General features: G+C 44.8%; 1 long non-coding RNA gene across 1 annotated transcript; it reads left to right on the forward strand.

Annotated features, from left to right (window-relative positions):
* Positions 1-487: 487 nt before the first annotated feature.
* Positions 488-15,534, forward strand: LOC132013222 (uncharacterized). Its single transcript, XR_009402924.1, has 3 exons — positions 488-530; positions 1,787-1,869; positions 15,257-15,534. It is a non-coding gene; the product is annotated as an uncharacterized LOC132013222 (long non-coding RNA).
* Positions 15,535-26,468: the final 10,934 nt, after the last annotated feature.

Consider the following 26,468-nt stretch of genomic DNA (forward strand, 5'->3'; position numbering starts at 1 on the left):
TTAAAAAGTGCATTAGCCAAGGGCCAATCAGAAACATCACGGTACGTATTTCAAAGAGGGGCTGTAATAGAATTGCTTTTCACAGGCCTTAGAAGGCTGAAAGTAAAAGGAAAAGTACAAGAAAAAAAGGTAGAGAGTAATAAGCCAGGGATTGGTAACTGCAAGCCGCAGCTCCTGTGGGCTCCTAGGAGCTTGGAAGAGGGGCTTCCTAGAGCTGGTACGGGGTGAGGGTCCCGGAGGGAAGCCAAACACTCAGAGCTCCGAAAATGGGCTGCTCTCTGGCTTTCACCCAGGGAGCGTGGCTCTGCATGTTCTCGGATCTCTCAGCGGCCTGCTCAGCAGGTGAGGGAGTGGGCAGGACTGGCCCCTGGGGTGCTGGAAGTACTCCAAGTCCCTGGAGCCAATTACCTGCTGCCACTGGGGCAATACCATAAAACAGGAAAAAAGCTCCTTCTCCCTTCTTCCCACTTTTCTGTCTCCTTCTAATGCTTCACAGGGCCAGACCCAGCAGGAGGCCGGCTAGCTGCCAGGTAAGAGCCAGGGAGAGGGGAATGAAATTTGCATCATCCCAAATCCATATTACAGAGAAGAGCTTAGAAGGGGATCTCGGAGACCATAGATAAATCCCTGGTACAGGAGCATCAGGGCCAGTTGCAGTCCCCCAGGAGACAGATGGTGGCATGGACTCGGGTACCAGCAGTGGAGATGGCAAGCAATAGGTCAGGAAGACCGCAGCCTCGGGCACAAAGCCACAGTTCCTTGTGCAGTAGTTGCTGTTATTAAAGGATCTATCGCAGGCTCCGTTCTCCTGGTCAGTGGGGGCCTCGGTAGTGTAGGCTTGTCACCCAGCCACTGCCCGCCATCCCCTGCGCCAAGTGGCGTGAGCCCAGGGCCCACAGAGCATGCGCAGGTGGTCCTCGAGACCCCAGAGGAGACAGCCCTCCGGGAGCCAGCTGAGACCCTGCCACCATACCCGAAAACCTGTGGCTGGGGACTGTCACCACTAGTGCTCAAGCTCTGCCTACCCCAAGAAGTGACCCAGTATTTGAAGAAGTTATGATATGCAAATGCCTACTATTATCAGGAGCTTTAATATATATGCACGCCACCTGTCCCTTAGCATCAAGCACTCCTGGCAAAGGTGGCTCACTCTTCCCTTTGTGTTATGACAGTTTCTTCAGGGTCAAACATATGAAAGTGGTGATTATTAAAAGAAAAAAATGGCACGAATTGATTTGAGATTAGAGATAGAATTAATAAGAATGTCCTCTGAGAGCTCAGGGATGAATTTAATATTAATATCTATCAAGACGGTTACTGGGTACCTGCTCTTTGAGAGGGTAAGAGCCTAACCAGAGGTGGAGAAGCACCCAGAAGCTCAAGCAGAGGGAAGCTGTTAGCTCTAGGCCTGATAGAGCAGGGGAGGGAGCTGTAGCCAGGAAGGGGGGGGAACACCAGCAGGACCTAAGCCTCCCATGAGAGCCCAACCTTTCTCTCCTCTGGTTCCTGGTCTTCTGCTCTGTCTCCCAGCCAGACACCAGAGACTCAGGGAGTCCATGTACTGCTCCTGGCAGAGACCAGCCTTCCACACCCAGGGCAGGAGAGGCAATGGATTTATAGGAGAATATCCAACAGTAGCTTACAAGCAATGAATTCTTTCTCCGCTTACTATACTATATTTGCAGGGCCCTTGAACTGTCTAAGGTAGTTTCAAATCAGTTATTTCATTTTATACTCGCAAGTCCTGTGATGGTTAATTTTATATGTGAATTCGACTGGATCACAGGGTGTCCAGACATTTGGTCCAACATTATTCCGGATGCTTCCATGAAGATGTTTCTGGATGAGATTAACATCTGATTCCACAGCGTGAGTAAAACAAATTGCTCTCCCTACAGTGGGTGGGACCTCATCTAATCTGTTGGAGGCCTGAATAGAACAAAAGGGCTGACTTTTCTTCAACCAAGTCCTGTGCCTGACTGCCTTGGAGATGGGACTCTGGGCTTTTTCCTGCATTTGGACTTGATCTGAAAGATGGGCTGTCTTGTGTCTTGAGCCTGCTGGCTTTTGGACCAGAAATACACCATTGATTTCCCTGGGTCTCCAGCCTGCTGATCCGGGGCCTTGTCAGCCTCTGTGCTCATGTGAACCTATCCTTAGAATAAACCTCTCTCTCTCTACTTCTCTCTATATACTCCTGTTGGTTTTGTTTCTCGGAAGCAGCCTGACTAATCCTTGTGAACTAGGCAGGGCTGGTAATATCCCCAGAAAGAGACGAATAGGACTGTTTGGATGGCTCAGTAAGAGGACAGAAATGAAAAGGTAGGTCTTAACTTGTGTTTTTTTGCATCATCTGTTGAAGCCATGCTCACTTTGTTTATGGAACTCTCGATAGTGGCAAAGGTCCCAGTGACCAGTTTTTTCCTAAAACAGCATCTACCTACTATCCCAAATAAGACCTTGAAACTTCCCCACTCTTTTCTTTCCCAGCTCAATTTTTACCAAACTTTCCAAATATCCCTTTACTCTGTTCTCTTCCATCCTTTTTTTTTTTTTTTTTTAAGATTTTATTTGTTTATTTGACAGAGAGAAAGATCACAAGTAGGCAGAGAGGCAGGCAGTGGGAGGGGGGGGGGAAGCAGGCTCCCCGCTGAGTGGAGATCCCGATGTGCGGCTCAATCCCAGGACCCTGAGATCATGACCTGAGCAGAAGGCAGAGGCTTAACCCACTGAGCCACCCAGGTGTCCCGGTTCTCTTCCCTCTTTAGCCATAATGTAGGCCTTCCCCTTTCTCTCTTCCCTGGAGTAAGTTCACAGTGAGTACTCACACATACGTGTGATTGTTCATTCAGTCTGCCTCCTGCACCGAGCTTAGGGTCCACAACCCAATATTGTGATGCCACCTCTTGTCACACCACAAGTCTCAGCAGATTTGTGGAATAAACCATCTTCCTGTCTCATCTCTTTCTCTAATCATACTGCCATGAGTGAACTTTTTTTTTTTCCTTTTTTAGATTTTATTCATTTATTTGACAGGCAGAGATCACAAGCAGGCAGAAAGGCAGGCAGAGAGAGAAGGAAGCAGGCTCCCTGCCGAGCAGACAGCCCGACACAGGGCTGGATTCCAGGACCCTGGGATCATGACCTGAGCCAAAGGCAGAGGCTTCAACCCACTGAGCCACGCAGCTGCCCCAAGAGTGAACTTTTATTATGAGATATGATCTTTCCACTTATCTGATCTTCATTCTAACAGAAGTCCTGAGCGAGAGGCCTGTGGGCAAATCTAAAGATGTTTTATCTAACTCCTACAACTTTTAAAAAAAAGTATTTTTTTTTTAATTGCCAACTTAAGAAATCGGAGTCTGTCTGATAAAAGTCAGGAACTGCAGTTTTTCTAGACAAGATGTGGTAACCTGGACAAGTTGCAGTGTCTTGTCCTGGCTTCTAGGCCTTCTGTTGTCTCACCCTGTCTCCAATTACTGCTTTGGATCCTCTTGGGTTCCAAATCCACACAGATTATGCACGGACGCAGTATGCCTTCCCGCCTCTGTGCTTTTGTCCTGGGAAGTCTTGGATGCCCTTCTGACCAATGACCGCCTCTCTTCATTCATCTGCTGACTCCTGCTCAGCCTACCACACTTGGCTTGCTTCTTTTCCTCTAGGAAGGCTTTCTCTCTGGAAGCAGGCATTCCTCATCCTAAAATACTCCTCACATTGTTTTGGAATTACGTGCCACCAGTACAGCCCCTTTTACGAGGTTAAAGTACCAATACAACTGGATTTCTTCTGGGTGTGAAAGAAATTGCTCACAGCCTCCCTTCCCCGATTAGTGGGACTCTGGTTGCCTGAATTCGAAAATGAGAGCTACGAAATGTCATCGGCCCCCTAGTAGGCCCCAATTTTACTCTGTGATTGACTCTGTTACTATTCTATAGGGTCGGTATCAAAAGTTGGTTTTGTACAATAGTATGTGTGCGTACTACAGGGATGAACAGCCTCGCATGTCGTATTCCTCATCGTCCTCTGACAGAAGATCCCTCAGAGTCGTCCTGAGTTAGAAATGTTTCTCTTTGACTCTTTAACTTGCAGTCTTGGGCTCATCTTTTCTGTCACAGCCCACCCTGCATACCAGGGCGCCCACGACAGGAGGGGCTTTCCAGGGACTCTCCCTTTGCTCTGGTTAAGTTCCTCTTTGGGGCCTTTTCCTCCTCTCTCACCAGGGGACCTGAGTAGGGACCATCCTATTTATCACAGGGGTTTATGATAACAATGACCCTCACAGGGGAGAGGGTCCAAGTCTCTTTTCCTCCCTTCCTGGGAAGCTCCTGGTCTGCTATGCAACATATCCCTTTTTCTCCTTAGCAGACCAGCTGCGTAGGCTGGAATAATTGAGAGGGGCAAGCTTTCTCATGCTGCAAAGAATGTTCTATTACTCTCTTCCTTTAAAGCAAAGGGTACCTTCTTTCTTATATTTACAAAAACAAAACAAAACAACAGAGGGAGTATCCAGGTGATTCTTCAAGCAAAGACTTGCTCCAAGGTGACTAGCGTTTTCTATCTGGAAAGCAGGCTCTGGCAATATGAGAATATGGCAGCTTTACCTGATGAGAATTTTCTGAGTTGTCCCTTATCTTAGGTGGGGTTTTCTGTAAAAGACTCAAGAGAGGAGACTTGCATGCAGACTGTTTTGGAGAGAGTATTCTCAGGAACAACACCTGTAAGCGAGGGAGAGGAACCAGTTTGGGCCAAGGAAGGAGCTGGACAGCGATACGGTCATAACAGAGGCCTCCACTGATCCCACAAGGAGCTCTGGGACCAGGATGACTCTTCAGTGCTGTCTCCAGGGGAAGCAAGGAGACTGGCCATCAGACCCTCTCAGTGACCAGTCATTGACCAGTCATAGGATGTGGTCTGCCCCAGCTCTAGAGGTCAGGACCTTGGGGGAAGCACCTCCCATCAGCCAAGGGCAGTTCCTGAGGGTGGGCTCATCTGTGAGCCTTTAACATGAGCACACACTCTATAAGTGGGAGCAAAAGAGTCTCGGGTTTTTTAAAATTTATTTAAGTAATCTCTACACCCAACATGGGCCTCGAACTCACAACCCCGAGATCAAGAGTCATATGCCGCAACAAATGAGCCAGCCAGGTGCCCCAAAGTGTCTCATTCTTGAAGGAAAGACCTGGCAGTGCTCCACAGTGTCCACTATATACCTATCCAGGCACAGTTCATAGCTGTCTCCTCCCCTGTACTCTAAGTGCCTTGAAGGCAGAAAAAGAGGTGTGCCCAACACAGTACCTGAAATACAGTTTCCACTCCATTAGTGACTAACAGGTAAATGAATAAATACATGCATGAAAGAATTAACATAAGCTCAATGACTCAATAATAAATTATTATTGGTTGCATTTCTGCAGAACTTTACATATGCAAATTATTCTGCTAAAAATACGTTATAAATATGTAAGTGCTGCAAGCAATAACTTCTAATAAAACCTGTCATCAAAATGAATTAGTAGTTAGTGGGCATGAACTAGGAGCATGCCCCTGCATTAGTTAATTCTCCCACAATGCACCTGCCTTAATAATAGAACAATTTAGAGGTTTCAGAGCTGACATCCTAATTCATCTCTTAAATTGCCTTTTAGACCCTCTACTTTGTTAGATAAATTTCCTCTCATCATGCCTAAATCCCGTTTTCATTATATACTCTTTCCAAAGTTTATCGAGCATTTTATCCTTGCTGTCAACTATTTTATCTTGGCTGTTTTTGCATCTCTTCTGATGTTTGTAATCTTCTTGCCGGGTGTCCGATTTCTCATAGAAATTGTTGGTTTTCACTCTCAGCAGAACAGCAGCTCCCTCCTTCTGGGAAAAGCTCTGTCACAGCCCCGTTGCAAACCTAGTGATGGGGGCTGACAATCACAGAAGCCTGCCCCCAGGGCCACAGTGATTGGCCCACGGTTGAGCACATGACCCAAGCTGGACCAATTACAGTTCTGCCCTGGGATCTTTTTTTTTTTTTTTTTAACCTTTGGGAAAAAGGGAAAGAAGTTGGGAAAGAGGTTTTTTGTTTTGTTTTGTTCTTGTTTTTTCTCTTTCTGCTTGTGGGGTTTCTTGTCAGGGGACGTGCACATAGCCACCGAGGCCACCTCACCACCACCTCCCTTGAAGGAACCCTTCCCCAATAGGAGAAAATGAAGTCAGCTCAAGGAGAGAAGCAGGATGACTGGTAGGAGAGTCCCAAGACCTCTCACACCCCTAATTCTGGGGGCTGAAATCTCAGAGACTCCCTGTTTCCTGAGCTCCCAAGCCTTAACTATCAGATTCTTCCTTCAACCTGGAAATCACCTCAGTCTGCTGCCAAAAGTCTCCCTTTGGGTTTAGCTGTGTTTCTAGTGCTTTCAATCCAGAGACTCCTCCCCCAAGTCCCAACCTTTTGCTTAAGATCACTTTGTATCTCTTTGCATTGAAACCTTAGTCTGAACTCTCTCTGATAAACCTTTGTTGTCAAGGCAGACCACCTACAGCAGGGGACTGAGCCACACAGGTTAAGAGCATTGGCTCAAGAGCCCTGGGCTCACCTCCTGTCTTCACACCAGCTCACTGACTGACCTTGAGTAAGGTCCCGAAATTGTGCCTTAGCTTCTCATCTGTACAGTTTACAAAACTCTTAAAGTGTCATTGTGCACGTGAATGGGATTATATCTTTCCAGCCCTAGGACAAGCCCCTGGCATGTTAGCAAGAACTCAGTAAATGCCACTGTTGGGATCTTTGCCCTCTTGCGTCATGGATGTCTCTCATGGCACAATCGCCCCGTGGGATTCAGTACCCACTGATTCAAGACCGAACCTCACAGTGTTTTTCATTCTTACTTTCAGATCGTTAAGTAAATGTCCACCTTTGACATTTCATGGCCTTTCTCTTGGACCATGTTCTCTGTCTTTTTCTTTCTGCCTGTGGTTCCATCCTGAGTTTTCCCCCTTGCTATCCCCTCTAGGTTCTTTATCACATCATTCTCCTCCTCCTTTACAAAATGCGTCTTATTTGTACTCACACAATGGAACATTCCTACTGCAGGAGCAATCTGCTGTTGTTTATTTTCTCTGGAAGCCTCTCTTCTTTATGGAACAGGATTATTTATCGACCTATGATTGAGCTCTTCTCAGTTGGGTTCAGGCACGCTGCAAACTGCCCCTCTAATTACAAGGCCCTGCGATAATGCTTTTTTTGGCCACGACACAAACCACAGTCAAAAAGGTCTTCCTGAGTTCCAGGAGTCAAGCAATTAGAATTTTCTCAGGCTTTTAGATCATTCTTTAAAGAGGTACAGGGCATCTGGGTTCTAATCCTGGCTCTGCACTTCCGCCCGGGGTGCCTGACCTGGGGGAGCCTCGGTTTCCTCATCTGTTACATGGGTTTACAGCAGAACACCTTGATGTTGCATGAAAATTAAAACAATTTGATCACTTATGAATTGTAAGGTGCTGCATAAATGGGGGATGCTACCGATGCAAACTTTAGTAGGAGCCCTGTGACAGATGTAAAACAGGGTTGAGTTCTCTTTAATTTGCTTTATACAGCGCCATGCGCAAACGGGACAAATCCAGGATACTTTGGTGAAAAGCCATACTTTGGACCTTCTTGAGCAAGACAGACAAATGGGGTCAGATGCTCATGTCCACAGGCCCTTTAGAGACTCCAGAGAAAAGACACATCAAGGAGTAATTTCAATTTGTAAACCTCATTTGGCAAAAGTCTTAGTAGCAGAATAAAATAACCCACATTATCGCCTCTCCAAGGAACCTTTCCTTAGTTGACCTGTCGTTCCTGGATCCTCCGTTCTCACCCAGTTAGGCCTGGAAGGGTCATCTGGAAACTTTCTTGTCCCATCTGGCTCGTGTGATATAGAATGTTCTTGTGCCCACCTCCAGCCCCACAGCTTTCCACCCTTACCCCACCTTCAGTTGCTGTAAAGGCTCCGATTTTCCCTGCCTGCAGGACGGGGATAGTTAAATCCATAGCACATGGGGTGCCTGGGTGGCTCAGTCATTAAGTGTCTGCCTTCAGTTCAGGTCATGATCCCAGGGTCCTGCTATCGAGCCCCGCATCAGGCTCTCTGCTCAGCAGAAAACCTGCTTCTCCCTCTCCCAGTCCCTCTGCTTCTGTTCCCTCTCTCGCTGTGTCTCTCTCTGTCAAAAAAATAAATAAAGTCTTTTTTTAAAAAGTGCATAGCTCGTGCCTGGGCAGGACACTGTAGGAATACAGAGGTGACTAATGTTGCCTGGGGAAGTAGAGAAGACTTCACAAAACAGCTAATTTTAGAGCTAAGCCCTAAAGGCGAATGAGTTGTTGCCACAAGGTGTAAAAGGTTGGGAAGGATCCCCGCTCTCCGCTTCCTGTCCCCCAGCAGAAAACAGCTGGCTTCCACAGAGGCATGATGAAGCTTGCCTGCCCCAGCAGGAAACAGCAGGGAGCTGCTCCTGGCCAGAGTCATACCTGCATAGTCCGAGAGGGGCCTGGGAAGCTAAGGCTGATGGGTGGGGAAGGGTCTGCTGAGTCCAGGGCAGTACTAGCCAGCAACTGCCACCGCCCCATAGCTTCCCCCAAAGCTGCAAAGAGGCATCCCTTTTCTGTCCCAAATGGTAGGTGATTTTGTGAGATGCTCTTCCCGCCAACCTTTCATAGAAGTCAAGAAAACTTCCCAGGAGCTCCCTGATTGGTCTCATGGGGGGTTAGGGTGGCTTCATCTCCCCCTCTCTTCTAACCTCAGCATCTATCATAAGCCCTTTTCAGTCTTTCTCTCTGGGGGCAGAGGGCCTCTTATGCAAATAAGACTCTGGGAGCCTGCTGTGACTGCCAGGGTTGCCAAGGTCAGTATTCAGAGCCAGGTTTCACTTCTCCTGTGCTGTACAAGCTGTGAACTACAGCTAGACACTTCTCCCTGCCTGCTTCAATATCAGGTAAAGGGCTCTTACAAGAATTAGATGATGTGTGGGCTTCTCTGGTCCCAGTCCTTTCCCAGTGAGCCCTATCTTTTTTTTTTTTTTTTGACAGAGAGAGATCATAGGTAGGCAGAGAGGCAGGCAGAAAGAGGAGGAAGCAGGCTCCCCTCTGAGCAGAGAGCCTGACGCGGGGCTCCATCCCACGATCCTGGGATCATGACCTGTGCTGAAGGCAGAGGCTTTAACCCACTGAGCCACTCAGGTGCCCCATCAGTGAGCCCTATCTTGATGAAAGGCATCCATATTTGCCCGATTGCTAAAATCAGAAACCTGAGACTCACTCTTAATCCCTCTTGCTAATACCCGTCAGCTGTTCGCGACAATCCTACCTCCAAAATACACCTTTTCTCTCTCCACCTCTACTTCCTTAGTCACAACTGAGACCACCTGTTATGTGAATACTATTGTCATAGCATCCCAACCACTCTTCTGCCTTTCATGACCTCTCCAAGGTCGCCCTCGCCATCCTCTTAAAATGTGAATCATGTGTATCACTCCCCAGCTGAAAACTCTCCAGTGGTTTTCCATCTCACCAATAGGAAACACCAAAGGCCTTATCATGGCCTTCGAGGTCCTGTATGGGCTGGCATCTGCCTTCCTGTCCGCCATCCCCATCACAACTTGTTACCGTCTCCGCCAGCCTTCAGACAATTCCTAGAACATGCCAAGTTCTCATGCCTTGAGAACTTCCCATTTCCCGCTCTTGAAATACTCCTCCCCTGGCTTTTCGTGTATCTGGTTCCTCCCTGGCTGAAATGTCTCCCACTTTGGGAGCCTTTCCTGTCTTCCTAGTCTACAGTAGGTCCTTCTATCCCCATACTCATTTCTTCATAGACCGATAACAGCTTATCATTACTTATTTATTTACCTGCTGTTTTAAGTCAGACTTACTAGGATTAGAGCTTGAGAAGAGGACTCAGGTACAAGTGACTTATTAAAGGGCTATTTCCAAGGGAGACAGCTAAGGAAGTAGGGAGTAGCAGAACACGGATGGGGAAGAGGACCACATAAGGATGGGATTTCAGGTTAAGTCCCAGCCTTGACCTGATCCCATAGGGCACCTCACAGTATAAATCCTGCCTGAATTTATCCCAGCATGAAGCAAATGAGCTGCATTTTCCTATTTTCGTACTCCTGCACCAGGATACTCTCTCTCCCTCTACCTCTCCCTCACCCTGGCTCAAGCACTTTCTTTCTCTTTCTACAAATAAATAAGGAAGTAAGGAAGTAAGTTAGGGGCACCTGGCTGGCTGGCTCAGTTGGTAAAGCATGAGACTCTTGATCTTGGCGTTGAGACTTCAAGCCCCACGAAGGGTGCAGAAATTATTTAAAAATAAAATTTTTAAAAAAGGAAAAAGGTAAAGTCCTTTCTGGAAAGAGAGATTGACCCTGGAGAAGACATCTGAGCTATTAATCAATAAACATCTCAAGTATAATTGGAGGTAAGTAATAGAAGTGGGTGGGGGTTGGGTAGACCAATCCTGCAGTTAAAACAGGGGGAGTCTAGCCTCCAGACAATTGTCCACATCAGGAAGTAACAGCCTCAGTGTTCCAGGGAGCACAGAAGCTGATCTCCTGTGACGGAAGGCAGGATCTCAGAGCCTCAGTGGAACAGGCTTGGATTCAGTACAAAGATTTGTTTGCGGCAGGACATGGGAGAACTGGGATCAGAGAATAAAGCAAGAGCCAGGCCCACATGCTGGGCCCTCAGAGGGCAAGCAGCAGTGACTGTCTGGTCATCCAAGCCATGAGGAGTTCTATTTGTTAGAATTCCTGGTTGCAAGGTAGGATCATTGACTCATCCATCTGAGGACCCTCCCAGCTGTAGGCAAACCAGGACAGCTGGTCACCCTATTGCGAGGAAGAGACATGTCACAGGTCGGGTTTCCTGGGGAGCAGACTCTGAGACAGAGGTCAACTTGCAGCAGCTATTCCGGAGGGTGGGGTTGGGGTCACCACCTAAGGAAAGGAAAAGAAGAGACGGAAGCAGGCATGCACAGAGACAGGAGATGAGCTGAAATGCTGCCTCAGCCAAGCCCACAGATTGCTCTGAAGCTGGGATGGAACTGTGGAGTTGCCCTGAGTTTAGCGTTGCCAGAGTTAGCAAATAATAATACAGGATGGCCCGTTAAATTTGGATGTCAGATAAATAATGGATAACTTTGTGCCATAAGTATCTTCATATAGTACTTTTAATACACTTTTACTGAAAGAATGTTTCATTATTTATCTGAAAGGATCTGAGCATTGTGTTTTTCATGGGGCAATCCCACTTGAATTGGGCTATGTTGACCAGTCTCTGGATTCAGATTGGTCCAGTAAAGCAGGTGGGATCTTGGGTAATAAGACTCTCTTTGGCTGAGGCCATTCCAAAGAGGGCTGCCTGCCAGCTGCCCACTCAACAGCTGAGAAAATAAGTTCTTCAGACTTGAAAGGGATCTTGGAGAGCCCATCACAGTATCTACTACAGAGGCAGATTCTTGATAACTTGTTTACTGGAATGTACTAGAAGGGTATTGTGTTCACAGAATCAATGGGAGGGTGGAAAATGGGGCTCAGAAAATAGCCATGAGAACTGAGCAGCAGGAAAAACATGGCCAGGTCACACCATAGGAAAAACAACACAGCATTGTGGAGTTACTGCTGAAGAAACCACCACCTGCTTTCACCTTCCAGTGGCCAGTAAACCCCGCTGCTGCCATATTGAATAGTGTCCCCGCACTGGACTATTGTGTCAGTCCCTAGAGATGACAAGGCTTGGTGTGAGCATCCGATTGGCTGTTTTGGATCACATGTCTACCCTCCCCCTCCTGTAGTCCCACTTTCCATTTAGTCTTTCACAAATGTGAATTCTAAAAAAATAAAAAGTGTACATCAGGGCCTGGTGCTAGGGGCAATATTAGGAGCTGGTGATATCTCTAGGGACGCCTGGGTGGCTTAGTTGGTTAAGCAACAGCCTTCGGCTCAGGTTATGATCCCAGGGTTCTGGGATCAAGTCCCACATCTGCTCAATGGGGAGCCAGCTTCTCCCTCTACCTGCTGCTCCCCCTGCTTCTGCGCTCTCTCTCACTGACAAATAAAATCTTTTTAAAAGAAAATGTCTCGGGGCACCTGGGTGGCTCAGTCGGTTAAGGCCTCTGCCTTCAGCTCAGGTCATGATCTCAGGGTCCTGGGGTTGAAACCCGCATCAGGCTCTCTGCTCAGAAGGGAGCCTGCTTCCCCCTCTCTCTCTGCCTGCTTGTGATCTCTGTCAAATAAATAAATATAATCTTAAAAAAATAAAAAATGTCTCTAAGATCACCTCATGGTTTGGTTTAATCCTCGACCATTGGCCCTAAGGAATGTTAATTATAAGACATGGGAGAGAAAACCATGTGTGATCACAGAATATATGATATTCTCAAATATAAGATGCGAAGAGCAGTGGGTAACCCTAAGAACTCCAGGACCAGGAATAAATCTAATTATGTAGGTACCTTACCCAATCACCAGTGTGACTTACCAATGCAGAGAAAAGTGCCTTTCTTGGGTAGAATTTACCTTCTGTTGCTATAGGACCTGCCTTGCTGTATTTTATATTTGAAAGCTAGAGTAGGCAGAGCTTTCCTTCAAATGATAGATGATTTTCATCCCATGTTTAAGAAATAACCTTAGGGGGCACCTGGGTGGCTAAGTACATTAAGTTTGGCTCAGGTCATGATCCCAGGGTCCTGGGATTGAGCCTCACAAGGGGGTTCCCTGCCCAGTGGGGAGCCTGTTTCCCCCTCTCCTCCCTGCTCATGTTCTTTCTCGCTATCTCTGCCTCTCCCAAATAAATAAAATCTTTTAAAAAAAATAAAAAGGATAAATATTCTTAGGTTTGTATGCTGATATAGTATATTAGCAAGGAATATAAAAAATAGAACATTTTACAAATAAATGAGTTTGGAAGCAGATCATAGCCAAGGTGTATAGAGGCTTTTCTAGGATAGGTTTTAGTGGGTAGATATGACCTGGTCGGGTCACCAGACCTGCAGATTCAGAAACTTTATTTTTGTCTTTGTTCATCCCTGCCTCTATCTACCTATCCATCTTTACACCATCTACGCATCCAGCCAAACATCCATTCAACAAGTGTTTATTGAGTATCTAGTATGTGTTATGTATTGTGGTTGGTACAGGGACACGAAAGTAAACAAGAGAGTCAGGGTTGTTACCTTGTGTAGTTTACATTCTACGGGGGAGACAGACAAAAGAGCAAGTAATCAGACAAATTAATTTGCCTGTTCTCATCTGCGATGAAAGAAGTAAGAGGCTGGACCAGAAAATAAAGGGTGGGGAGGCGAAGACACTTCCATGCAGAGAGTTTAAGAACCTTAGTCAAGACCACATGCTGGCAGGTGGAGAGCTGGAATGGGAGCCAGGCAGGCTGACTTTGCGTCCACCCTCTACATTACCAAGCCACACCACCTCATACAAAAATCTCTCCACGTCTGATTTCTCGTTTGTGAGAGAAGACCTGCACATGTCCCCCCAGGCTGCTGGTTCTTTTCTGTCCTTGTCTTTCCGCCTGGTGGATGAGACCCATCCAGTTAACAGAATTTGTCCCGAGTTAATGCCCACCACCCACCACACGTGTTTAGCCTCACTATCTCCATGCCTAGAGTATGCCTGACAATACTCTTCAGAACTATCGGGGTCATCATGAACATGGGCAGCTGACAGACGCACCTAGACATTTGTGCTGAGCATAGCCTAACATACAGAGTTGAGGAATCCCTGGGTTGTACACCGGCAAGGAATGTAACATTGTTATGTGACATTGCTAATGTTACATTACTAATGTAACAACTATACTTCAATGAACAACAACAAGGAAAGCCTGAGAAACTGTAGCAGAGAAGTCAAGGAGACATGGCAATTAAATAAATGTACTGTGGCATCCTGGATGGGATCCCAGAACAGAAACAGAGCCTGGGGTAAAAGCTAAGGAAGTCTGAAGAAACTATAGTCTCGAGTTAATAATAGTGTTTGAAATATTAGTGGATTAATCGTAACACATGTCCCATCCTAATGTCACATGCTTTTAACAGGGCTGAGGTATATGGTAAATCTGTACTAGCCGCTCAGTTTTTCCATATTCTAATTATTTCTCTGTAATCTCAAACCATTTTTAAAAGCAAAATCTAGGGGTGGCTGGGTGGCTCAGAGGGTTAAGCCTCTGCCTTCAGCTCAGGCCATGGTCTCAGGGTTCTAGGATCGAGCCCCGCATCGGGCTCTCTGCTCAGCGGGGAGCCTGCTTCCTCTGCTCTCTCTGCCTGCCTCTCTGTCTACTTGTGATCTCTCTCTCTGTATGTCAAATTAACAAATAAGTAAAATCTTTTAAAAAAATCTATTTTCAAAAAAGTCCGTTATGATGCTTGCTTCAGAATGAGCAAAAGAATCAGATTAATCCCCCTCCCCTATTTCCCCACAAATCAATGTTAACTGCTTTGTGTATGTTCATCCCTCATTTCTCAGTGCCATAGCATCTGATAGAGACATTCAATGTATTTGTACTGGGGAATTTTTATGCTGTTTTTTAATGAAATTATATATCTTCTCGACATCTCATTCAATAACAAATACGGAAATCTTTCCAAGTTCATATAATTCATTCTTTTTTAGAGATGTAATGTATTCTTTTTAATAGGTGAATACTATTCTGCACAAAGGTGTGCTGCAAGTACTACATTAATGGGCTTTCATGATGTTTCCAAATTTTGTCACTATAAACGTTTAAATAAACATCCCACTTCTATGGAAGATCTTCCCTTGGAAAAGGATTCCTGGATCAGAGGGTATATTTTTATTGTCTACAACTTACTAAAATATACATACAGGAGCAATACACATTAAAATATAACTTATATAAGTTATATAGCTTGCTGAATTTTACAGACTGAATGCCCCTGTGTAACCAAAGCCTGGATCAAGAAATGGAAGGTTACCAATCCCCTAAAAGCTCCCCTCATGCTGAAAGGATCTGTGTATTTTAAACTTTAATAGAATTGCTTGGTCGCTTTCTAAAAACCTTCACATTTCCCATCTGAGAGCTGAGAACGTCCTTTTCCCCACCAGCACTGGGCTACCGCAGGGGATGTCCAAGTGCACTGGAGGTTGTGGGATGCAGAACCTAAAAGCCATTTGTGGTGGCCCACAAACGCTGTCTCTATCACTTTTTAACTTCTATTTGTGGAATTGCATTGTACTCCTTTGTGTGGCTTCCTCCTAGCCTCTGGAACACAGTAAGCCCTCAAGAAATATTTGCCAATAAAGAACAACGTGTCTGTTCTTCTCAAAACACTTCTACGACGTTACCTGTTGTGTCCAGTAGTGGTTTTGTTGCCTGCGGAGCCAGAAGAGGGTGGACTCTGGAACCGAGGAGACTTGAACTCAAGCTTCAACTGTGTGATATCTGAAAATCAATGTGATCTCTGCAGGTCACAAATTGCTTAATGTGTAATATAGAGAAAAAAAGAAAATCAATAATATTTATAAAAGTGATTTTCAAGGGGCACCTGGGTGGCTCAGTTGGTTAAGCCTCTGCCTTTGGCTCTGGTCATGATCCCAGAGTAGCAGAATCAAGTCCTGAGCCCTGCAACAGTGGGCTGCTCAGTGGGGAGTCTGCTTCTCCCTCTCCTTCTACAGCATCCCCCACTTGTTCTCTCTAGCTCTCTCTCTGTCAAACAAAAAATAAGACCTTTTTTTAAAAAAGTGAACATCAAAAATGTGTTTGAAAAGCTGTTTGTATAATAGCTTTTAGAATTTTAGGAAGCCACACAAAGTTAATATAATATCTACTAATCTCTCTCTTTTTTAAAAGATTTTGTTTATTTATTTGACAGACAGAGGTCACAAGTAGACGGAGAGGCAGGCAGAGAGAGGGGGGAATCAGGCACCCCGCTGAGCAGAGAGCTAGAAGCAGGGCTCGATAGATCCCAGGACTCTGGGATCATGACCCTTAGCCAAAGGCAGAGGCTTTAACCCACTGAGCCACCCAGGTGCCCTCTACTAATCTTTTGATATGTATTTAATGGTTAATTATCAAGATGCTTTACAAATTTTATTTCTAATTCCACACTTAAACCCATATTTTGTTCCTTGAACATATATTGCCTTCCTCTTATTGATTTGAAAAGAAACTATAAAATATCTTTCTTTGTTACTTTTCTCTCTTGAAATAGCAACTACATTAGGAGAAGAGGCTCCTAAACGCTCAATAGTTTTTGTGAGCAACTAAAGAGTTAAGTTTCAGTGGCCTTCTGATTGGATTGGAGAAAAGACAAAGAGTATTGACCTCTCAACCCTGCCCAGCTCCTCCTCCTGGTGGTCTTCTTTATCTTCCCACTACCTCCTTTGAAAGGCTGTTGGAGCCTCTAGGTTCTTTCAGCTGTTTGACCTTGAGCTGCATTAGCCTCTGGTTCCTTCTTCCCAAGGCTTCTTCCCCATATTTCAGTATTCTCATACCATGTCACAATTTGTGATATGTACATACCTGCTGTACATATAGATATGTAATATTCACATGATGTTTACCTTTATTTTTTATTTTGAGTTATAATTGACATGTAACATTGTAGAACTTTAATTGTTGATTTGATACATTTATATTTGCAACTTGATTACCTTAGTGTGAGCTCATACCTCCATCTCATCAAATTATTCCTTTTTTGCGGTGCCCATAATTTTTTATTTAAATCAGTTTGCTTTTATAAACGTAAATATATTTGTACCATGATTACATCAGTTCATTTCGAGAACTCTATTTCACTCCTTTAAATGGATAGTTCAGTTAGAGCTAACTATAAAGATAAGTAGTACAATAATGATAAAATGATGTCATTGAATTCCAGCTGAATACCATTGCTGACCATAGGCCCTGAGCTTGCTAAGACTGTTTTATGTTTTTAAAAAAATATAGCGGGGTGCCTGGCTGGCTCAGTCGGTGAAGCATGCTACTCTTGATCTCTGGGGTCAGAGTTCTAGCCCCACATTGGGGGTAAAGATTATTAAGAAAAAAATTAAAATTTTATTTAAAAAGTAGCAAGTGTTACTTATCTCTTGAATTCTCCCCTCCTGGTCCAGTGCAACATGGGGGCTTAAGGGGGTAGGAGAAGAATAAATGAAACAAGATGGGATTGGGAGGGAGACAAACCATAAGTGACTCTTAATCTCACAAAACAGAGGGTTTCTGGGGGGAGGGGGGTTGGGAGAAGGGAGTGGGATTATGGACATTGGGGAGGGTATGTGCTTTGGTGAGTGCTGTGAAGTGTGTAAACCTGGCGATTCACAGACCTGTACCCCTGGGGATAAAAATATATGTTTATAAAAAATAAAAAATTTTAATAAAAAAGAAAAAAGTAGCAAGAGTTAGAGAAGTCTTAAAGGCAATTAGTAGCTAACTGAGACTTCCTTCATGAAGTCATCAGAAAAGGGTTAAAAGGAAAGTTAGAAAGAGCGGTTGAGGCAGCCTACAGAAAGGTGAGGGACGGAAGCTAGTGGGGCCCCGCTACTGTCGGGCCGCTCCTCTGCTGCGGCCGGCCGGGGATCACAGCGGAGACGGGGCCGGGAGTGGGAACAATGGCAGGGCACTTCTAAATCTTAAAGGGAAAGGAAATGCTAAATGATACACCTCAGTTTTTAAATCATTCCGAAAGCAGATGTGCGCGCACACACAAAACCACAGCACCGCGGCTGAATCAAGAGAGAAAATTAAATGACCCTTCTTCCCCCTGACGGCTGTATAAGTCTATGAATCACTTCTTTAGAAAACCGGCATGAATATATCCAATTAAAGCTCATTGCTAATCTGATAGAGGACCAAGGTCCAGAGGCTCACTTAACCGTTTCCCTATTTAGAATGAAAATGCCAGCAAGAAAAAATAAGTATAATTGATTATATGTCCAGCTTCCTACAGCATCTTTTGTCTTCTCACCCATTACCTTTCAAGACCTTCAAGGACAGAAATTTAACTTTCTTTAGTTCCTCTGAAACTCCTTCACGCAACCAATGAATTGTCCTGCGGGCAACGAGCCTGGATTGATGCTGAGCTGTGTGAACCCAAATCTTCAAAACAAAGTGAGCAGGGGCAGCTGGGTGGGAGAACTCCCGTTTAGGTTTTCGCTGGTCACCTGGAATCATCCCAGAAGCACTAAGGTGTCCAGGGCAGAGGGAGCATTCAGATCAAGCTCCCAGCATTAGAATGCTAATTAGTATTTGGTGGCTGGCTGTTAGGCTTATGCATCCGCCTAAATTAAAGTGAAAGTCTTCAGGGCTTTTTCCTCCCTTTGGTAAGAAAGTGACCTAGTTAAGGGATGGTCAAACTGGGGCTGGAGGGCAAAATCTCACCCTGCCACCTGTTTTTGTATGACCTTCAAACTGAGAATGGTTTTTGTGTGCTTAAATTGTTGACACAATACCAAAAAAAAAAAAAAATGACACATGATATTATGTGAAATTCACATATCAGCGACCGGCTTCAGCTTTACCTGAATACAGCCATAATCATTCATTTATATATTGTCTTTGGGTACTCTCCTGCTACAATGGCCGAGAAATTGTGATTAAAATAGTTCGGCCCATGAAACCTATAATATTTACTATCTGATTCTCTGCAGAAAAAGTTTGCTGATACCTGACCCAGAACCATTCATTTTTGTTTTGGCTGTGCTTTGGAATCCTTGGGGAAACTTTAAAAATATTGATGCTACTGGTCCCTGGTCTGATTCTGATTAATTGGTCTAGAGACTGGAACTTTTAGAAGTTTCCCAAGTAGTTAGAATGTGCAGCCAAGTTCAACAACAGTTGACCTGGACTAGTGCTTCTCAAGCTTGAATGTGATATGAATCACCTGGCACCTGGTTAAAGTACAGGTTCTGATGTTGTAGTTCTGGGGAGAGGCCTGAGATCCTGCATTTTTAACAAGCCCCCTTGCCAAGGCTGCTGGTCCGCAGACACCAGCTTTGAGTAACAAGGACCTGTTCTAGCTTCTTCCAGAAAAAGGCAAAAAAAAAGAAAAAACAACCCCACCTTTCCATGTGTCTATCTTCCCTTAAAGGTAGGTTAAAAGATGCCACAGAACAAATGTGGCTTATCTCACAGAAATATGTATATTTAAAATATATATTTATAAATATGTAGATATGTATATGTGTGTATATGTATGTACACACATATATATGTATATATATATAAAGTGTGTGTGTGTGTATATATATATATATATACACATACATATATACACACACTTTTTTTTTTTAAGAGGGAGAGAGAGAGAGTGGGGTGGGGGGAATCTTAAGCAGGCTCCCAACCCAGCCCAGAGTGCAGGGCTCAGTCTCAGGACCCTGAGATCATGACCAAAGCCAAAATCAAGAGTCGGACACTTAACTGACTGAGCCACCCAGGCGCCCCTATCTTGCAGACTTCTTAAGCAACCTCAGTGGATGGGAAATTCATCCTGTAAACTGAAAGGGATTTTGGTCCTTTCCCAAAAAATAAATGGTTTTGAATACCTGCCTTCACATCAATCTATTAAGACTTCCCATTTTCACTGGAGCAATGAAAGAATAATTACAGCCCTCTTTCACCCTCGGATTCCTAAGAGAAAGGTTTTGAAGAGGGTGTATAAAGAAATCCTCTGTTGGTTAATGGCCTTGAAATTGTGTGTGGATTAACAATTAGTCTAAGTCCAGTGACTGAAGGAACAGCTCCCCGACTGTCTAGAGTTGAGCTTTAGGAATTAACTGGTAGAATAGAAGGTCTTTCAGGGTATGGAATGCTCTGAATCTTAGTGGGTCTGAGTCATTTGAAACCCCTTTTGGGTAAAATTAAAAAAGGAGACTCTATCAGATCCCATGAAGATATTTCCCCCTAACATCTCCACTCTTTGCTGTGAAGAGGATTAAGAATGTGAAATTTCAGGATCTCTTTCCCTTATTTTTGTGTTAAATCCTTACCCTTTTAAATACTTTGCCTACCAGTTATGAACAGATTGCTGAGTGTTTATCACCCTAAACCTATCTATTACTGGGATCTACTTAATCTTCTGGAATATAAATATGCTTGCAGCATAGATATGTTAAAATGATGGTGATAAGTTCCATGGGAAAAAAGTTTCACTTCCTATTTCCTGGTTTTCTGAAGTGTAAAGCCATCTCCAGGAAATCATTTTATGGCAGCCCTCATTTGCATAGGAGAACAGTCTTTCTTTCCCTAAGTCTGAGAGGTTTGCTCTTGAGATGCCTGTGACCTGAAACTTTGATGACTTAACCCCAAATTTCACCCTGCAACTGAAAGCCCGTTCAGAATGAAGACCCCAGGATGCCTTAAAATTATGGTAGTTAATGAGGCCCGGAGAGGAAAAGCTCAGCTAGAAACACGCCTGAATTAGCCCGCATTCAAGCAGGTGCCAGCCTCTTTATATACACCCTGCCCTGCCCCCCCTTCTCTACCTCCAGCCGCTGCTATTGTTAGAATTTCTTTAATCAGATCAAGGAAAATGATAGTGAGGGGAAGCAGACGTTTAGAAAGTGTGTTATAGCCTGGTGGTGGGTAATGTGGAGGGCAGGTATTGCATGGAGCACTGGGTGTGGTGCATAAACAATGAATTCTGGTACACTGAAAAGTAATTAAAAAAATAAAAAAAATTAACAAAACAAAACAAACAAACAAAGTATGCTATAGGGGCGCCTGGGTGGCTCAGTGGGTTAAAGCCTCTGCCTTGGGCTCAGGTCATGATCCCAGGGTCCTGGGACCCAACCCCATATCAGGCTCCCTGCTCAGTGGGGAGCCTGCCTCCTCTTCTCTTTCTGCCTACTTGTGCTCTCTGTCTGTCAAATAAATAGATAAAATCTTAAAAAAAAAAAAAAAAAGAAAGAAAGGAAAAGGAAAAAGAAAGTGTGTTATATAGTTTTACTGAGGTCTAATTCACATACCATAAAATTTACCCATTTCGAGTGCACCCCCCAGTGGCATTTAGAACATTTACAGAGTTCTGCAGCCATCACCACGGGCTAATTTTAGAACATTCCCATCACCCCAAAAGAAGCCCTGTGTCCATTAGCCGTCACTTCCCATTTCCTTCCTCTCTCTGGCCCCGTGACTGCTAATCTACTTTTCTGTCTCAATGGAAGAGGAAGAGGAAGAAGGTTTTGTGGGGGTTGCAGGTTTCAAAGCATCAGACCCTTTGCCGGCTCTCTTATTACTTCATCTCTATGTGCCTCACTTTCCTGGCTGCCAGATGGGAGGGTCTCAATCTTGGCTGCACATTAGAATCAGTTGGTGAAAAAAAATGCTGATGCTCAGAGATTCTGATTCACTAGGTCTGGGGTGGGGCTTAGGCACCAGAAATTTTTAAAAGCTCCATGAGGCAGATTTACCCCAAGGCCTTGCATTCAAAATGTGGTCCGGGACCAGCTGGGAGCTTGTTGGAAATGCATACTTCCAGGGCCCTCCCCAGACCCACTGAGTTGGCAGGTGGACATTGACAAGACCCCAGGTGATTTGTGTGCCCATTCAACAGCTCTGCTCCAGCGTCCCCCAACCCATCCAGCTCTAACAGTCTCCAGTTTTGTGATCTGGGCCAGCAGGTGATTTTAGTAATCAGTACCCACAGACCAGAGTTTACCCCACACTGGAAAATTGGCTCTCCATGGGCTCACCAAACAGGATATAGGAATATGCCATTGGCAAAGCCTTGCAAGAAGTTTGTTCAGTGATAGTTAATTACACAGCAATTTGGAAGAACATCAAGTCATTTTAGAGTTGTTTTATCTACTGTCCAGGAGCAAAAAAAAAAAGAGAAAAGAAAAAAGAAAATGAAATGGTATTTAGGTCTCAACCTGTTGCCAATTCAGTTTTCTGCCCTTACCAAAAATCACATGTCAGGCAGGCTGTTGGTTTCCATTTAAAGCAGTATTAGCAGAGACAGCTGCCCATTTAAGTCACCTGGGGAACTTTCAAAACTCCAGACAGCTGGGCTCCCTGACCCACACCAACTAAATTGGAATCTTGGTAGTTTTGAAAGCTCTTTAGATGATTATAATATTAAGTCCAAGTTGGTTTCACTGGTCTAGAGGTTTTACTGTTGTTACCCTGTTCCGATGTACCAAAATCTCTGTTTTTGTCCCTTCTTAAGGGACTAAGGCTGTTTCCAATGCACTGTCACTGATCTGTTCAGTACCTGTGTGCTAAACATCTTCATGTCTTAAGCCTCACCAGCAGGATTTGAGAGGAAGAGCCTACCAGTGCCAGAGACTTGGAGAGGACAAGTAACGAATGTAGCAGTTTGCTTGACCGAGCTCACGATAGTGGTAGCTCTGACACTTTGATTGGTTTCTGCAGGGTTCCACACATGGGAGAGAGTCTGCACAGTCCATCTCAGGAAGTAGATCATCGGAGATGCAGGCTTGACTCCTTCTTTTGGTCCTCACATCCATGACGATGGCACAAAAAAATTAATCAGTCAAAAGATAGGTACCGAAAATGGTGCCCAGCATAGAAGGCAGCAGTTAGAAGAGGCCTCCAGGATCTGACCGGTGAGATAAGGCATCCGTGAACGGGACAGTTAGCAAACAGTGCATGATGAAATATAGTTAAGGGTTCAGCTGACGGTAAAATCAGCAAGGACCAGAAATTTAGAGGGAGTGAAATCAGTGCCTGTTGGAATAGGATGGAAAAGATGCATGGCACAGGTGCCTCACAGAGGGGAGACTCACTGGCTCAGCTGGTAGAGCATGTGACTCTTTTTTATTTTTATTTTTATTTATTTTTTATTTTTTAAAAGATTTTATTTATTTATTTGACACACAGAGAGAGATCACAAGTAGGCAGAGAGGCAGGTGGGGGGGGCAGGCCCCCTGCTGAGCAGAGAGCCCCATGTGGGACTTGATCCCAGGACCCTGAGATCATGACCTGAACCGAAGGCCGAGGCTTAACCCACTGAGGCACCCAGGCACCCAAACATGTGATTCTTGATCTCGGGGTTGTGAGTTCAAGCCCCATGTCGGGAATAAAGCTTACATGAAAAGAAAAAAGATGGCTCATGGAGGAAGTGAGGATGGTGTTCTTATGACTATATAATACATAGGATACTATTAATTGCATTTACTATGAACCAGGCATTGTGCTAAATAATTTCCATGTATAGTCTTATTTACTCCTCTCAACAACATGAGGACTTTATCCCCATTCTGCAGATGATGAGACTGAGGTGCAAAGAAGTGTAACTTGCCTAAAGTCACATTGAACCTTGTCTTACACGATTCCCAAGTCCATGCATTCCACCGTACCATATTGAATATCCACATAACATTTCTTAGTGTGGGCCAGTAGACAGGTTCCTAACATTTTCTATATATTATCTCATTTAATCCTCAAAGTAACAGTCCTTTCTGGTAGGCAGCTCATTATTCTCAAGTTCTGGACCAGGAAATTTGGACAAGAGAAGTGAAGGAACTTACCTGAGATCTAGGATTGCCAAATCCAATACAGAATAGTCAGTTACATTTGATAATTAACAAATGATAGGTTAGTATAAATATTGCCTGGAAGGTACTTAGACTAGAAAGAGTTCATTGCTTATCTGACAAATTTAAATGAGTCTCCTGTTTGCATTTGTTTGTTTTTGCTCAACCTGGCAGTCCTATTGAGGCCATGCTGCAGGCAGGTGATAGGACAAGGTTTGCCTCAGGCGGCCAGACCCCGGGATCCTCAAGTTCAACCCCTGCATTCCTGTGTGGCAGAGACCCTGGGGTAGCGTTCATGAGAGGTATGAGCAGACTTGCCTCGTTGGCTCAGAGGTGGGGTTGAGAGGGAGTGAGAAGCAGCAGCGGACTTTTCCACTGGTCCCTCATCTCCTGAGCTCTCCTCTTACCTCTGCTATCTCCACCTGAGCTCTCCTCTTCCTGCTGGTGGTACCAAAGTTAAGGGAGCTGGGCAATGCAGCCTTTGGTCATAAATGCTTGGTTCTGATGCCAAATTCAGAAGGAAAATGAAAACAGGGGAAAAAAATGAGAAAGAAGGAGAGAGAAAGAAAAAGAAAGAGATGGTATTGGGTTCTGCAGACACCGTCACACTCTCCCCTCCCTTTGTAAATCACAGGACCACCCACGAGGCTAACTGCCGGTCCCTGGATAGCATCACAGTAATGTGTGGCAGTGGCTGCAGTTAGGTGACCATCTGATGGACCACTCTTGACCAGGGAACTAGTCAGGGAGCCTTCCAGCCAGGCAGCTGACATAGACCCAGGGCCACGAGGCTGGTCCACACAGCTGGCCGTGCAGCTGCGGGCTGGGAGTGTGGCTTCGGCTGGAGGCCTGAGAAAGTCTGATATCTCCAGGGTAGATGCTGAGCTCAGCAACAGAACTTCCCACCTAGGAAATCTGGCCCAGCGTAATGAGCAGTAGGGGCACTGCAGCTGCGAAAACAAACTCTTCTGAGCTTCGAGGGGGTGAGCACTTGCATAATTGAACATCAAGCAAATCTATCACCAATATGGGAGCTTAATGGAGCCAGTGTGATACTCAGGAAGAGGCAATAAGAATTTGTAATAAGAAGATAAGCAGAAGCAGATAAAGCATTCCCTGTTGCGGAGGAACAGGGATTCATAAAAGAATTTACTGTATATAAAAATATACGTGAACATTTCTGTTTGAAAGAGCCATGCACTCTATTGTATAGTTTATATTTAGCCGTGTTTTAAAAATTATATTTATTTTCTTTTGTTGTTTTCCAGAGACCTGAGTTAATGAACCCCACGAGATGGGATATATATGAGTATGACTGAAATGGCTGAGTTGTGTGGTCCAAAGGCTCCAAGCATTGGCAGTTTAGTTCTTTTCAAGACTATTTTGAAAATTTACTAACCAGTCCCCTTCCTCCCAATCTCCCTGTCCTCTGGTAATTTCTCAGCCCTGCCACTAGAGTTTAGAGGTAAATCCTGGATGGTTTCCGTCTTCCCTGTCAGTTGCGCAAAGGAGAGAATTGCAAAAGTTGAATGCCTTTTGTAATCTCTTCCCAAACCACTTTCCTCGTTCTTTCATGATTCTCCTCACACAGGCTACACCTATCTAGCCTTTAGGGGTTATCTGGTTCAGACTGTGTGAGCTTCCCCATGTCCATCTCTTTTCCAGACCCTAACTCACACCCTTCGGGACAAGAGCCAACTGATCACCAGCTGTTTCAGACCTCCACGCCTTAGCACATGCTGTTCCTTCCATCTGGTTCTCCAGTGGTGCCCTGGAGCTGGCGCTTACTAGCTCAGGCACCTCTCTGGCCCCAACTCTGTTCAGTGGCTGGTACCTTGAAATCTGCCACAGTAAAGTGTATATCATGGAAATTAGCAAATCCTACACATTGGGGCCTCCCCCGCCCTCTTCCTGGCATTCTGGTTGTTCAACATTCACTAGCACACCATTGTCATCTCCTACTCTCTGCCTGGAAGATTCCTCTAAGGCAGAATGCTTCTCTGTGATGCTGTCTTTGACTCTCACAGGGAAACAGGGAGAAAAAAGCAACTCCTCTGTGCTGAGCATCTGGGCTGGGTGGTTTCCATACATAATTCTCGTGTCTTTATTAAAGCACTTTATCATATTATAATTATTGATGATTGCCTCCTTGATAAGTCCTAAGTGCAAAGATTGCAATCTATATTGATCTTTAAAACTCCAGGGACCTTGAAAGTATCTTTTATAAATAGTGAGTTCTTAGTGAATGTCAATTATTTAATTAAGTACAAATTGGGAGGAAAAACTGGATTGCTTTGTTTCATCTGTCTCTGTTCTCCCAAAGAGTACTCCCTCACACCATAATCAAAGTTGAATGTTTGAACAATGTCTTCTGCTGGGTGACTTTTTTTTTTTTTTTTAAGATTCTTATTTATTTATTTGACAGACAGAGATCACAAGAAGGCAGAGAGGCAGGCAGAGAGAGGAAGGGAAGCAAGCTACCCACCAGAGAGCCTGATGCGGGGCTCAATCTCAGGACCCTGGGATCATGACCTGAGCCAAAGGCAGAGGCTTTAACCCACTGAGCCACCCAGGTGCCCTGCTGGGTGACTTTTAAAAATCCATAATAAACAGGGGCTCCTGGGTGGCTCAGTCAGTTAAGTGTCTCACTTCAGCTCAGATCATGATCTTAGGGTCCTGGGATCGAGTCCCGCATGGGGCTCCCCACTTGGTAGGGAGTCTGCTTGTCCCTCTTTCCCCTTCCCCACTCATACTCTCTCTCTCTCTCTCTCTGAAATAAATAGAATCTTTTAAAAAAAAGTAAATAAAATCCACAAGAAACAAATTTATACAAAGGTATCACCAAGAATAATACTTGTGACATTTTTACAAATGTAGAAGGGGCTACAGAAACTGGTATATAAAGATGGAATTTTAGGTCTCTGGGAGTCAGGTGGGGAAGGTGGTTTTGGTAAAGGCACTGTTTAGTGACCTCTCTT

The sequence above is a fragment of the Mustela nigripes genome, chromosome 3 (assembly GCF_022355385.1).
Source record: "Mustela nigripes isolate SB6536 chromosome 3, MUSNIG.SB6536, whole genome shotgun sequence".
Taxonomy (NCBI): domain Eukaryota; kingdom Metazoa; phylum Chordata; class Mammalia; order Carnivora; family Mustelidae; genus Mustela; species Mustela nigripes.